The sequence below is a fragment of the Triturus cristatus genome, chromosome 8 (genome assembly GCF_964204655.1).
Source record: "Triturus cristatus chromosome 8, aTriCri1.1, whole genome shotgun sequence".
NCBI classification, from domain to species: Eukaryota; Metazoa; Chordata; class Amphibia; order Caudata; family Salamandridae; genus Triturus; species Triturus cristatus.
The window spans coordinates 640,145,515-640,159,890 of NC_140591.1; positions in this window are offsets into that span (position 1 = coordinate 640,145,515).

The following is a 14,376-nucleotide window of genomic DNA, read 5'->3' on the forward strand; positions in this document are numbered from 1 at the left end:
TGATCTGGGAACACAAGATACTCTGGGTCTGTGGAGGATAAACACAATTAGTTTTGATGTGGTACTTAAATGTAACAACACATGTATCAACAAGCAGATACATTCACATACAAAATAATTATGCTGCAGGGATTCTTATAGCATGACCATAATGCAGTTGTTGTTGTACACCACTCTGAAATAATCACCCAATGTCCAGAATTGAATGTCCATATCCCTCTTGCTACAATAATCATATGTCCTGCAACCTTGTTGCAATAATCAAATGTTCAGCAATACTCAAATGTCTAATCAAATCTGCAACAATACTCTATTGTCCAACAATGCTCAAAAGAAGTATTCTACTGGAGCTGTTCGCAATCTAATAATGCTCAGATCACACTTATCACCGTTTTGACGTCCTGCGTTCCGTTTTGGTGGCAATCAACAATGCTCAATAGATTTAAGAGTTACGAATGCTACCAAAGCAATCAAGCATCATGAGTGCTATTTCCATATGCAGATATTTTGTTTCAATGCTGCTGAGGCTGGTTTAAGTATTGGAGCACATAAACAATTCTAAAGTTTACCTTTTTTCTATAGGGGATTGGGCCACAGTAGGAAAGTGCCTCTTTTGACATGGGTATCACTCACCTTTTGCCTGATGTATGAAGTTATTTTGAAAGTAATTGCACTGGATCCCTGCTAACCAGGCTCCCAGTGCCATATCTCTTTCCTAAAACTGTATTGCAATTGGCACAATGTCAGCAGCCCCTGTAAGTCCTTAGTAAATGAGGTACCTAGGTCATTGGGACTGAAGAGCGTCCACTAGGGTTGCAGCACAAATTGTGCCAGCCTAGGGACCCCTCACAAAGATCATGCACACTGCCATTGGAGGCTGCGTGTCTTGGTACAGAGAAAACTGAAGAGTTAACATGGCACACATCACTGTGTACCATGCCCACTTACACTGCATGAGGCATAACTAAATAACCTCTTCTGTAGGCCTTACATCTCTAAGGCAGGGTGTACTATATCCCTCATGTGGGCATATATGCATGAGCAGATGTGAACCTTCAATAGCTAAGTCCATTCTTGGATACTGTGAGTGCACAGGGAAGCCATAGAGAGTACATGGGCTGGATACTTGTCATCATGAGTTTCCTAGCTCCATGAGGGTTTCACTGTACCCTGAGATGTTTGGCACCAACAAACCCATCTTAATAAATAGTCACTGATGCCAGTATTGGATTTTTTTAATAAATGCACATAGGATACTCTTTTAGTGGGTCCCCTGAAAACCCACCAAGCACTGGTGTTGTCTATGAATAGGCGTAACAAGCGTGCCACCACCAGGCATTGTTCTGATCTCATGGTAATAGAGACAGCACTCTCAGAGGCCAGGAAGAAAACCTGTTCTGGGCGGAGGTGCCTCTCACCACCTCAAGGTAGGAAGGGCCAGCAGGGTGGGAAACTTCAAAGGCAATGCCACCTTTGAAATGCAACCCAGACTTCCCCAGATAGTGAACGATGCCAACCTCCCTTTCCTGCTCCCCTTTTGGTAGAGGACAGGTGGGAAAATGAGTTAGATTAGGAGGTGTTCCCACATTAAGCCAGCACCACTCCTAAGGTAGGGCAGGAGATGTAGACATGACTTTTCAAATTTCTCCATCTTGTAATGGTAGGAAATCAACCTATTGGGGCTAGGGTAGCACCTCTTTCCACAGAAGGTGGTCACTTAGAGAGAATAGACACCCTGAAGGTAGATATCCCATTGGCTACTACCTGTCACCCCCTTTAACACCCGTAAATGTAGTATTTAGGTGGCATCCCTGGACCCTGAACTTAGATTCAATGGACCTAAGAGGAGCAATGGACAAAGAAGAGCTGCTCACCAGAGAATCGAATACCTGCTGCAGAAAAATGGCTCCAAACCCTGCCAGCTACTTCCAGTACTCAATAATCATGGTGTGCCGTCTTGTTCTGCAACTGTGAGGTCTCCAAGAACCCCAGAGCACCACCAGCCTTCGACCAATTGCAAAGAACCTCCATTGTAGTCGAGGAACTACTCCCCTGCAGCCTGCAGGCACTAAAACGCAAAGTCTGGCTTACTGATCTGCTGCTTCCTAGTGACTCTGATACAGCACCCAAGCCAGAAGAGGTGCATCAGCTCTGGAGGGTCAGATATGTCCCCCACAAAGTAAGAGGACACCATTACCTACTGGAGAAGTACCATGCCAATGCCTGGGGTCCCAGACCTCCTACACTGAAAAACAAAGACGCCAACGAGGACACAGACACCTATCGATGGACTTGAAGACCCTTAAGAATGCCTCTGTGTTTGGCCCAGCTGTCCCAGAATCATCCCTCCAACCTACCGTCCCCTGTCCTCGAGGCCTATCTTGACACACAATGCTTTGCTGCCCTATTTGCCTACAATGGGCCCACCCAGTCTGGGTAACGATGAACCAGCTGTGATCCTGTGGCCATGAGGCCCTTGTAACTTACTCTTTCAAGTAGGATGCTCCGGACTTATCTTTAGACCCTCTGTGCACAGAGTTTTCAAGTGGCCCCCTTCTTTGTAGCGGTGGCTACCAACAACCTCAGCACTCTTATCCCGGCCGAATCAGAGACCCTCCTGATCTTTCACTGCTGGAACATTGGACCTGGCCCTGATACTTACCTAAATCCAGAAGGTGAACCTCGAGAACCCACTGTGCGATTTTATATGCTTTTCCTATTTTCTCCGATTGACTTCGATTGAGCGTAATTGCACACAACAGTGATGTATTTTCCAAACTTTGAAAAATCATAACATAAAAATTACTTACCTTAGACAGAAGTTCTTGGTCTGACAAATTATATAAAAATGGTTGTGATTTTTACAATTTGATCTTGGATTTATTCTTGAGTGTGTGTCTCATGTATTGCCTCTGTGAGTACAACAAATGCTTAGCACTGCCCTCTGATAAGACTAACTGCTCACCCACGCTCCCCAAAAAAAGAGTGTTAGTATTATCTACTTTTGCCTCTGTATTACAGTAAGGGACCTACTGGACTATCTGTCCAGTAAACTTTGTTTTAGTACACTATAGAGAGAGAGAACTTTCTACATTGGTGGCTCAGCGGTGGGATAGAAGACTTTGCATTTGCTGATATCACTCTGTCAATAAGTGACCACATGGGTAAATCTAAAAATTGTCTTGCCTAGTTGTAATTTTTTCAATTGGTCTAATCTATCAAAATTTCTAAAATTAACTGCTAGGGCCTTGGGTAAGTCCCTGAAACTATGTGGTTACAAATGAAAAGCCTCATAGTGTAGTTAGTACAAAGCATTTTTGTTTAGGTTGTTTTTTTTCTCTCCAAAAAGGTCCAAGCTTTTGTAGAAAGAATGAGTGGTATAGAGAACCAGGCTGAGGAGCTTGACCTGACCCCTTACCTAGACATGTCCTATGCCAGGCTAAAGAGTCTCTGTAAAGCGTGCTCTCTCGTTACCATAGAGAAGCTTAGAAGGTGTCTGGCAGAATCCGAGGGAGATAACCCAGAACTAGTAGCTGCATCCTATGAGGACCAGACTATTGAAGACAATCCTTCTGAGGACATAGTAGAATCTGTCCCCTTAGGAGCAGAGGATGTACTCGCAGAGGAGGAACTTGTGCTAGAGAGATTGACCAGGATGTTGAACTTAGAAGTAAGGGCAAACAGAGCACTCTGCTCTGCCAGCAGAGTGTGTGTATATTTGCCTACTCCGCGCTCCTCTGAGAATGCAGAGTATAGGGCAAAACTCCAACTCCGCTGCGGAGCAGAGTTAGCCAGTCCTCCAACTAAATTGGCTCCCATAATAAAAAATAAAAAAAGTAATTTAACGAGCAATAAAGTCACTTACGTGTACTGCGGCGTCCCCTGGCTGCCTTCCTGCTCCTCGCCGTTCATCTTGCGAGAACTGCGCATGCGCATTTCTCGCAAGACGTCTTGTAAGAAATGCGCATGCATGTGTACACATGCGTAAATCTTTCAAGATGTATGGCGAGGTGAAGGAGGGCAGCCCAGGGACGCCGCAGTACAGGTAAGTGACTTTATTTCTTTTTAAGTAATTTTTTTTAGGGGGGGCAGAGGCGGATGGCAGAGCAGAGTTCCACTGAGTTTTTTCCCAACTCCGTGGACCTCCGCATTGTAACCTAGCTCCGCCCGGGATTACTGAGAAGCTCAAATCCTGGACACAGAAAGACAAAGAAAAGAAATAGCCCTAGGACCCATCTCTGGAGGCAGCAATTTTACAACCAGGGAGAGATGATTCTTTTGACCCTAAACTCCCCAAAGGAGTTGTCCCTAAATATGCAGAGGGTGATGATGACACCAAGTGGTTTACTCTGTTTGAGAGAGAATGCATTAGTAGAAAGGTAGCCAAAAATAATTAGGGCTCTCTCTTGTAGGAACTCGTCTCAGGGAAATACAGGAATAGACTTCTGACCTTGAATGAGAAAAATGCTGAGTTTTATGACCTCTATACACTGATTGCGAACTTTAAACTTACCACTGAAAAATACAGGGTTAAATACAGGTTGGCTCAAAAAACCCAGAGTCAATCCTGGGTTGAATTTGTAGACGTTTCATTGAAAGCACAAAGTGGTCGGTTAACAGGTAACAATGTGCATGAAGGGCTTTACAATTTACTTGTGAAAGAGCATCTGTTTAGTAATTGTTACAATGAAATGGTACATCAGGATCGAGTAGACATATTTCCACTTTTTCTCAAGAGTTGGTGAAGAAGGCGACCACTGGGTCAAAACAAGGGTAACCAAGACTACCACTGGTGGGAGCGAGTAAAAAAGCAGGCCAAAAAGAACCCTCAAGGGATAGATGGTGACCAAAAGAGAAAAACAAAAATGAGTCTTCTAAAAGCCCCCAAAAAACTGTTCAGGAGGGTGGGTCCAGAAACTCTTCACAGCCCAGGGGTAGGTGCCAGAGCAAAAACAGGCAGCCCGAAAAGGTCTTGTATCATGACTGTCAGGTACTTGGACACTGAACTGGAGACACTCACTGTAAAACAAAAAGAATGCCTCTGGTACACCTGCAGTAAATGCATTGATAAGTCTCCAGTTGGGATCACAGGTGGGCCCTGACTGTATAGAGAGCCTGCTGAGGCAATTTTAGTCACAGAGGGTGAGGTGAATATAGCAACCCTGGATATCTGGCCAAGTAACCTTAAAAAATACAGACAACAGCCACATATAAATGGGGTTAACGTTGAAGCTCTGTAGGATACTGGTGCCAGTGTCACCATTGTGACTGAGCAAATGGTGTTCTCAGACCAGTACTTGCTTGGAGAGACGTATACAGTCCTCAATGCTGACAATCAGACTAAGGTACATCCAATGGTTTTAATGTCCTTAGAATAGGGAGGGGTTACTGGCCACAAAAGGGTACTAGTATCTTCTGAAATTTCTGTACAGTGTCTGCTTGGCAATGATTTAAAAACCTCAGCATGGGCTGAGGTAAAAGAAAAAACCCTTGCAGGAATGCTGGGAAAACCTACTGGGTGTGTGTCTAAACAAGAGCACAGAGTAGAACCCAGGGTGAAAAAGTAGTGTTAGAGCCAGAAATCATGTCCCTACCTTCCAAGAGATAACCAAATTCTGATCAGACCACAGATCAAGTACCCTCTCCTAAGGGAGAAGACTTGTGAGCCCCAGAGGGAACTGTGCCACAGGAGATTGGGCCTTACACAGCAGAGTTTTGAGTCCAAGGGGACCGTCTAGGGAAGATATGTGCAAGGGACTGACAACCTGTTCCACTCTTGAAAGCCAGAAGCAGAAAGCTGCTGATCAGGAAGAGGGAAGTGTCAGTGGTTCCCACAGGACCTATTAAGAGTAGGGACTCCTATACACTTAGGCCAGAGACCCCCAAACCTGGTGCCACTAGCAGGGTTGTAGTGCTTTCAAGTTTCTCCTAATGTTGGCCCATGACATTCCCCTAGCTGGCCAGACCAACAATTGGAGAAGGTTGGTGTAACACTTCTACTGGCCAGGAATGTTCCAGAAGTTTAAGGAGTTTTGTAACTTCTCTGCCACCTGTCATGCCAGTGTAAAGACGGGTAGCCACCTATAAGCCCCCTTAATTTCATTTCAAGTGTTTGGGGGAACTTTGAGAGGGTTGGGATTTATATTTTTGGTGCCTTTGACCCTTAAACAGCATCTGCATACTAATTTGTTCTGGTTGTAGTAGATCATGCCACCAGGCATCATGAATAAATTCTCCTGAGGAGCACCATTGCCCCTGCAGTGGCCTATGCCCTGCTTGGTATGTGTACTAAGGTTATCTTTCCAGAGGAGGTAGGATCAGATAGAGGTGCAAAGTTTATATCTGCATACCTAAAACACATGTGGGCTGAGTGCGGAGTGACCAATAGGTTAACTGCACACTACTACCTGCAGATAAATTGGTTTGTTAAGAGGTTTAACAAGACCCTAAAAGTTATGATTGGTGGACTCCCTGAGAAGCTCAGATTGAGATGGGATGTCTTACTGCCTTCCTTGCTTTTTGCCTATAGAGAGCTATCAAAGAAGGGAGTGAGACTTAAGTCTGTCCCCCATCATCTCGGGAATCAAGACCGCCCGCCCATATGGCGGCGGTCCTGCACATGCAATTATGATGCGACCTCCACTGTGACAGTCGCATCATGCATGTTTACCATTGAGGCGGGTGCTGCTGGCTGCAGCATCCGCTGCAATGGCAGAAATGCATGATGTGCATTTCCCTGCATTACATGGCAGGCACCATGCAGTGCCTGCCACCTGGTGCACGGAATTGTGGTACCCCCCATGTGCACAATTCCCATGCCCCTGCACATGGGGGGCTTACAATGGGCCCCCAAAGTACAGCTCCCCCAGCCTTTGAATGGCAGTTGAACCGCCATTGAAATGCTGGCTTCAAGCAGCATCCTAATGTGGCGGATGGTGCCTGCTTGGCACCGCCGCCATTCTAGGTATGCTGGCCGGGTCTGACAGGCAATCGTAACGATTGCCTGTGTCGCACCCATGGAGGACGGGCTTTCGTCTTCCAGCACACCGCCTGCCATCCTTATCTGGCGGGTGGTATTTGGCCGCTCAATGCTGGTGAACTTACCACCGGCAGGCTGCCGTGGCGGGTTCACCGCTATCATAATGAACCCCTTAATTAATTTGAACAAATTATGTCAGCATTCTGTGCACTTTAATAATTGCACTATATTTGGGTGTTGTATTCTCTGCCTTACTTTGCTTAGTGCTGTAGCCCTATGTTGCAGCTCAATGTTCTAATGCTCGTGTCATTCCTATTGGAATGCTCTATGGTTGCCTGATTGCCTTGTTGCTGGGTTTGTTGTATTAAAAAGGTTTGGAGGGCGGTTGGAGCTGGATGAATATCTGCCTATGTCTCCTATCTGCCGTGTAGCCTACAACCAATAAACTTGTGAAACCATCTTCATCGTGCCTGCTTCATCACTACATTGGGTGTGTGTGTTTGTGTGTGTGTATGTGTGTGGGTGTGAGAGAGAGAGATATTTGGGTAATTCCTCCTCAGGCAGCTAACTAGGGAGACTTTTTAGTTATCAAGCACCCTTATTTCTTCATTCACTGCAGTATCCTCTGTACAAAATGCTTTCAATTTTACAGGTTTGATTCAATCAAGATGGCTTCAAATGTGCAACACATTTGTCATAAATAAGAATGCAAGCTCTCCTGTTGTTCATCATATCATCATGGGAGGTTGCAGTAGAACACAGGTAAATCAACTGACTGCTGCTGTTGGAAGTTCAGTTGTTACTCAATATAGCAGACTTTTATCTCACAAGGAAGAGGAAGGCTGTGTGGATGTCTCGAATCCATGCTTTCATTTTAGCTTTTGGAGAATCTTCCATAACCTCCAAGAGAAACTCAAGAGAGAAAATAGTTTTCTCTCAAACATGGTTAATCAAATCCTAGCAGAGAATCAGCATTGCACACAAATCGGAAGGCAAAACACTACAATTCCTAGAATTGGCATGATAACACCAACTAATGATCATTTGTGACTAAAAATGTGTTATCATCCTTTATATGAGCTCATTTTGGTGACCCTCAAAAGCAGGATTTCAGTGCGATCTATTTCAATTGGAACTAAGTCAGAGTCGTGTAATGACTGCCACAACAATGTATTACTGTTAAGGACCATAAATCACTGAGCGGTCCCTTTGGGATCACCCCCTCATTCCCTTTGGGGTCAGGGTGTGCTCACCCTGCCCCCTAAATATTTTTATTGTTTGCCAGGACACAGGAGTCATGTCCCTAAGTCCTGCAATGGCTGTCACAACGTATTGTTCAGGCAGTGACCAACCAATCAGTTTTAACTAGTGAATTTTAAAGTGGCCAATTAGAATTCACTAGTCCCCTTTAAAGTGACCAACTGTCAATATATCTATACATTTTGAGCCTTAATTTTTTTAAAGTGGCTGAACAGTTTTACACCAGATCGCAAAAGTTTCTCATTGTGAATAAATGCCTAGCTTTCTGCCAAATGTGGTGTATTTCTCTTCAGCTGTCTTAAGGAAAGTGCATGGAAAAAATGTGTTTTGGGCCCCTTCTGTTTCTCAGCCTCTGTGTGACGGATCACCGCGAAACTTTCCAGTAAATGGCTGCAGTGGATGAACTTCTTTTTTAAAAAGCGGAAAATTTGTTAAAACATGCTAGAGTTATTAGTATATCAGAAAACTCTATTCCTATGACTTAACCATAACTGCACAGTGGTGACATATCCACAGTTCTGATGGAAGAAAAGTAACACACATGTTGTGACCCTAGGGCACTCTGTAAATGGACATTGTCACTCCCATAAAAATCACAACAATAGGGCACTATAGGAAGGGTAGTGATGAGTTACAAGTTTATTGGCAGCAAAACAAAGAGCAAACAGATTTTGTCTGGCAGCTTTCTCAAACTAAACTCATTTTTATCCACAGGTGTAATTTTATCCACAATGTAAACCATGAACAGTAATAAAGGATGCATTTGCCTGCTCAAGAAGACACAAGCAAACAAATAGTAGAGGGTAATGCTAATTTTGTTAAAGTTGAACAGGCTCTATGTAATTTCAAACATCAATTTAAAGACAAATCACTTTCTAACCTTTACTTGTTTATGTAAATTTAGCAGGAATCCATTGTTGTTCTCAATTCATCTGTACGTTAGATAAACAAACCACCTCACCCAAGTTTGCTAATATTTATCCATCGCTTGATTCTAGCAGAATCCTATTCCTTCAAGACTACTAACATCTGTCAATTGACTTAACAGGTGTATAAACTTAGTTATAATTTTTCACTTCAATACACCTGTGAACAAATAAAATGAAAGAAAAACATTTACTTCAGTCCATACATCATATATTATACTTGATTTAAAAGCAATTACAGACATGATGGTCTGCTGAGCTTAGCACGCCACCATCACTGTGATTTTAGCGATTCCCAATGGGTAGGAAATTGTGACCTACCTCATGAATATTAATGAGGTAGGTCTATTTGCGACGCACTGGAAATCTCAAACAGTGTAAAACACACTGCTGTACAACAATGCTGTTTGTGATTACCTAATAGTGAATTGCAAAAATTCTCTATTCGGTAATTGCAAACAAAAACAGTTGAACATATGACACATGAGTATTTGCTGACAAGTATTCCTAGTGCGGACGCTGAAGCTACATTGTGCTGTATACAATCAGTAACAGAGGAATATTGTTATCTAGTTTGTGTTGAGAGCCAAGTGTGGTGAGGAATGAAGGATTCAGCTCGAGAGGTTACGTCCCTGGGATAGGTGCTGACTTGCTCTATCTATTGTTTTCCTCATTATTTACCACGTGCATTAGCAGGCATCTGCACGCTGTTTATCTCCTGGATGTGATCTGTCCCCTGCTCTTGTGGGGTGGTGTAGATCAACAGAGCTGGGTGGCCCTTTATGTGTCCAACAAAGCTGCCTCTCCACAATAAGAATCATGTAAACTGGAAATATGGTGCTCTCAGGTTTATTGAAGTCTTGGTGTCTTAAACCAGATGAGTTTTTGCTCAACAATTAAACCTTGTTCCATGGTTGGCACCAGTTTGGATTTACAAATATTTAAAAGCCTATTACATTATGATATATTGTCTTTCCTCCACATTAGGACAATTCATTAGTTTGATCAAAAATATTAGTATCATAAGTGCTTCAACTCCAGTGATCTGATGAACAGTGTGCAATGATCACTCAAAATGGTTACAGTATCAAATGTATGAATATTGAATATGTCCTCCTTAGCCAGGTCCACCTGTACATATTCACAAAGTATTATGTTTCTCTCAGCAAATTTTAAGGGTACAATTCATCAAGTTAATTAACAAGTCTATATCCTGTTACAGGTTTCTACTCCACTCTATTAATCCTCAGTGGGTATTGACGAATACCGCAGCCAATATACTTATTAAAACAAGAATCAGTCAAGCCTATAAAATTAATTGTGCTGTTAACCAAGGGAATGGAAGGTCTAATATAAAAAAGCAAAAGGCAAATTAAATCAATACACACAGACTTAAAAATCCAAAAAGTCATATATTTCCTATTCAAGTAAATGTGCAATACGTTTTTCTCCACTATTCAGTCTATTTGGTTAGAAGTCGACTATATACTTGGGTTCTAGATTCCGCAGCTCTCCCTATCTACCTATCTATCACCTTCTTGGGTGTTTCCATGAATAAAATCAATATCAAAATATCATACAATAGTGCAGTCACAGTGCCTGGCTAGAGCATAATTGGTGTTTCTGTCAGTGATTGCTCATATATGGTATTGCATTCTCTTCTGGACTTAAAACACAGTATTCCCAACTTATTTATTTTACATAGGTATTCTATAATATACACTCAGAGACTGATTCACAAAGGTAAACTTACACTTTAGTGTACATTTACTATGTTTTGCTATTCCTAAGCAGCTAGTGAATAGTACGTTTATGACCGCAGAGATACCACAGTTGGGGTGGATAACTGCGCATAAAAAGATAAGGCAGGGCCATCAAATTATGGTTTCGAAAAGCTGTGTGGATGAGAAGTGTTAGATGTGTAATTCAAGGGGGGCATGTGACATGATTGTAGATCAGGAAAAATAATAAAATGAAGGGGCATAGTTCCTTAATTAGGATTTAACTTGGGGTGGGCAGAACTCATGGAGTTTTACATAATAACTCCGCGAGATTCCACCGAGTTCCACCCAAGTTTGAGTGGACATTATCACCATGTACTACTAAATGGTGAGAATGGCATGGACACAACCCAAGCAAGCACAATTTGTGCTCAGCTTGTGATAGACACAGGTGCAAAAACACGCACCATAACTATTTTCACTTGTTTGGCACTCTGAACATGGATCTAAACGATCGCATTAATATTATGAAGGTGCGCTTCCTTTCTTGTGTGCCCCAGGTGCTTATTAAAGCCACAGAAACACATTAAAATTATAAGAGGCGGTGGACGAGCTAAATCATAAAATATAGTATTTCCATTGAAAAAAATGTGCTGAACCATACAGGTTTGCTTGTGTGCTTTGTTTACACCATAACAACCTTTGTTGTTTTACTGCAGGGCACACCTTGTGAGGATGGGGCACTGGTGCATGGTAAGTTTAACACAGAGAAGTGGAAAATGCCAAGAAGTGAAGAGAAATGTTGAATAAACCCTCGGATGCATTACCTGAGCAGACATAGTGATACTGAACACTACTTTAAAAGATATTCCCAGCACTCAGTCCCTCTCCACCTAGGCTCATCGGCAGACTGCAAGCACCGAACACCATCCTTTCTTAACCCCTTGATGAAAAGGCCAAAGTTGCAGATCTCAGAACCGCATTACATTGAAACAGTGACAGTGGATTCAATAGAGGAAAACAGGCAGAGACACACAAAGTCTAGCAATGAACACGGTAACATATACTGTTAATGTAGACATATAGAGACAGAACAACAGTAAATAATAAACCAGAGGTAGAGAGCAAGAGAGAGAAAGTCAGAAACGAACAGAAATGACCAAGGAATGCAGAATGTGACACAAACACGAATAAATCACAAAATTACTGAATCTTACAGCTTGCTCCTGGAGTTTGTTGTTGTGCTTCAATTTATTTAAAGCAAAGATTGGTGTTAAAAAGAGATTTTGCTTTCCCTGAATGTTCTGTGGGCTGTCTAGTTTGAGCTTAGAGTCCCCTGTTCTGATCCTACATCACTAGCACATAATTTAAAACCACTTCATCACCTTTCCTGTGACCAAAGCAGAGAGCTGACTGACACTGTGCAGAGCAGGAAGGGCTAGAGGTAAAAGTCAACTCATGTCCCTAGGTCTGCCTCATCGAAGCAGTCCACATACTCACATGCCTACATGGCTGCTATCCTTGTTGCTTCTGCATCATGTAATTTATACCAATCCCTTTAGGTTTCTGAATTCCTTTCCTGCCCCAAAGCTTATGCGTTAGTCTAGATTCCCTCTGTGAGGCATCTTCAACTTGCTGTTATTCTGAGGTAGCTATTTCACATGTGCCCCAAGGTAATGCTGTTAACAGTAGAGGTGGGTGATGGTAAACTCCATTTCCAAACTGGGGCGCCGAAATGTCCCAGTGCCGGACGCACAGCTGGGTTTGATGCATCACAAAACAATGCCACAAATAAATCTTTTCTTCAATGTTTTATTTGCTTCTTCAATTTTTTTCACAGTTTCTCTTTAACCAATGTTTATCCAGTTGTCACATGAGAGACGCTTATGCTTTTCGCTATATCCTTAATGCCACAAAAATGCCAATCCAGGCCTTATCTTGGAGCATGGAGCGTACATAAGTATTCCTCCACTGTTGATTACAATAACCCAATGCATTTCGGGCCTTTGCTGGCCCTTCGTCAGGGGTACTCTACAAATTAAATTAAAACATTAATGTTAGACTGTGCGTTTCCACAATTATAACATAATACTTTTTGCACTTCATATTAGGAATCCATGCCATGGATTCCAGCTCACCCCTTATTCAACGTCCTCCCGCTACTTGTGTAGCTCCATCGCTACCGCTGCTTCGATATCCTAAAACACCAACATATTTGCCACTAACACCTTTACAATCCTAACTGACCAGTACCCATGACAATACAAAACAAGTGTCTAAAGCCACCTCACAATCTAGCTATTACCCCACTTCATGAGATATTCCGTACTGACCCATACCTTCAACAAGTAATCTGATGAACGTCCTTCAACCGTGTTCATAGCAATCCAAATCCTCCCCTCACATCTATCCCTACTTATAGCACCTGTGACATAACCCCACCCCTCCATCGTGCCCATTATCAATTGGCTCCTTCCGTTCCCTCTCCAAGTGTAATTACACTGTCTTGCCGCATCTCTATAAGTCTCACTCTAATCTTGTGCAAATCATATTAAACACTGTTAGCTTTATCCTTGGTTTCACCTCTAATTACACTAGTGTGAACCTTCCTGTTACCCGTGTTAGCACCGGCTCTTGTTGCCCGTCAGTATAACTCCACCAACCAAAATAATTCCTTTCTGCGCCTATCGATATTAACCACTTTCCAAAACACCTTATTCATGCACAAATCCGCTCCATAATTAATTTTGTAGTTTACAAAACGAATTTTATCGTTTACAAAACTAATTCCCTCACAATCAACCTCACACAAGCGCTATCGTAACCTCATACACTACGAATCCCATAATGGTAAACTCCACCACATGGTGGTTGGTGTAGTTTTTGCCAAACTCCACATTCCAAGTGGAGTACAGAGTATCAAAACTCTGTGAACTTCAGCAGCAAAAAAGTTTACCAGCCACCCCTAGATTTAATTAACAAGCAGAAGAAGCATTGAGAGGTGATAAGGTGCAGGTATATTAATCATCATCACTTTGTAAACATGAATAGCAAAACATATGCCAGACCAGATATACATGATTAGAAGGACTATTTATAAATAATGTTCTAGTGTTGGTACAGTTTAGCACAACATGGTTTCTAATGTGATAGGAGGCCCTCTACCACTGAGGTTCTAATGCTTCATTATAACTTCCATCCTTACCATAACAAGTATCAATTGTTTTATTTGGGTGGGCTTCAGTAGAACAGATCTTGGAGGAATTTTTTTCAGAAGATTGTTGTAGAATGATATGGTGCTAACACTGACTCTCTGAACTCAATGGGAAATTGGACTGGATAGGAAATTAATGAATGTTTATTTCAGGGTAAACCCATATAGCATTTAAAACATTTATGCAAAATTAAGTACATACCTTCATGAAAATATCCCAAGATTAAATACAATGATTAAAAAGTTACAATGAAAAGTCTTCACATCGCTTGGAAT